The sequence below is a fragment of the Cupressus sempervirens genome, chromosome 4 (assembly GCF_028749045.1).
Source record: "Cupressus sempervirens isolate cs-2001-9-10 chromosome 4, ASM2874904v1, whole genome shotgun sequence".
Classification (NCBI taxonomy): Eukaryota; Viridiplantae; Streptophyta; class Pinopsida; order Cupressales; family Cupressaceae; genus Cupressus; species Cupressus sempervirens.
In genome coordinates this window covers 220,018,871-220,020,735 of record NC_143121.1, presented here as the reverse complement: position 1 = coordinate 220,020,735, position 1,865 = coordinate 220,018,871, and the positions used below count along the sequence as shown (strand labels likewise).

General features: G+C 33.8%; 1 pseudogene; it reads left to right on the top strand.

Moving 5' to 3' along the window:
• Positions 1-225: 225 nt before the first annotated feature.
• On the top strand, positions 226-1,265 carry LOC149560790 (protein NRT1/ PTR FAMILY 5.12 pseudogene; annotated as a pseudogene).
• The last annotated feature ends 600 nt before the right edge of the window (positions 1,266-1,865 follow it).

The window sequence follows — 1,865 nt, the reverse complement described above, 5'->3', positions numbered from 1 at the left end:
AAACATCACATTTTAAGATTGGGTTTTTTTTCTTCTCACTCTACTTGGTTTCTTCTCACTCTACTTGGTTAATGCTAAAAACTGTCCCATGATCCCAGAAAAGAAAGCAAATATTTAATATGGATTGTGAAAATCTGATAGACTTAGATGATAAGTTTTGTGTTTTCAAACTGGGAATGGACCAAATTGGTCGTGGTTTAATATGAGGCTGAGGGGAATTTCGAAATGTCTGCCAAGTTTCCATTATAGGCATGCCAAACAAAAGGGATGGTGGATGCAATTTCAAATTCTAGTTCAGTAACAACATTTGGGAATAATGCTAGTTCAAATGCTTGGAGTTCTCAACTGTGTTTGTTTTGGGCCTATATGCTTGGGAGATTCCTTTTTGATGAAACTCATAGTCTTATTTTTTCAGGTTTCTTGACAAAGCAACAATTGAAGATGAACTAGACTTTGAGTGCAAAACAACACGCAATTGGAGACTTTGCACAGTACAATAGGTCGAAGAGGTAAAACTCCTCCTAGGCATATTACCCATTTGGATGGCATGTTTAATGTATGGCGTTGTCTTTGCACAATCATCAACATTCTTCACAAAATAGGGTAGCACAATGGATAGAAAAATTGGTCGACATTTTGTGATCCCTTCAGCAAGTATGCAATGTTTCATGAACATATCTATAATCCTATTGCTCCTTGTCTACGACCATATCTTTGTTCCAATTGCAAGAAGATTATCAGGGAATGAGAGGGGTATAACATTGCTCCAAAGGATAGGAACTGGTATGTTCATTTCTGCCATTTCAATGATTGTTGCTGTAGGGGTAGAAATTAAGAGAATCAATGCAACAAGGGATAGTGGACTCATAGACGTTCCCTCGACAACAATCCCAATAAGTGTTTTTGGGCTACTTCCACAATATGTTCTTTTTGGCATGGCTGATGTGTTTACAATGGTAGGAATGCAAGAGTACTTTTATGATCATATGCTAGACATAATGAAAAGCTTGGGTATTTCTATTTATTTGAGTGTTTTAGGAGTTGGTAATCTCCTTAGTAGTTTCCTCATTTTGATCATTGAGAAGGCTACTTGTGGAAAGCAGGAGCATTGCTGGTTTGCAAACAACTTGAATAGATCTCATTTAGATTACTTTTATTGGCTTCTTGCTTCTTTGAGTTTACTCAATCTGGGCATGTTCATGACCTTTGCTAGCTATTACAAGTACAAAGAGACTGCATCTACTGACACAGAGAATGCTTCCTAGAAACTAACTTCATGTTATACCTATGAGGGGTGACACTAGTGCTTACATTACCAGTTTTACTATTCTAATTTGTTATTTAAATTTTATCATGATAGTGTAAATATTTTTTTTCCATCAACCACATCCATATCATTGTTCAATCTTTTTGAGCAAGAATGTTTACATTCGTTCCTCTACGATTGACAGAGAACATTTTATTAAATAGAATTTTACTATGAATTATTTCCTCTCGATTATTTGTTCTCTACATGAGTGCATTTTTTTCAACATATAATTGACTGAGAATAAATATATTTTCTTACAATTGTTCAATTGAACCCCTTCTTTAGGTCTAAGTGATAATTGAAAAGCTCATTATTTCTCTTAATTAGACTATTTGAGAGTTATTTTTTTATTCATAATCCTTATTAGGCTTAAAAGTACAAATTGTTGTTCATTTTTAACACCTAATTAAATTAATTGAGTTGTAACTTATTCAAAATGTCTAATTAATTTAGATGTATATTGTAGAGTGCATGCACACATTGGTTAGGTTAGACATAAATAAATATGAGAGAAAAAATAATCAATTGCACAGCTACTAGTGAACAACTTTGGGTA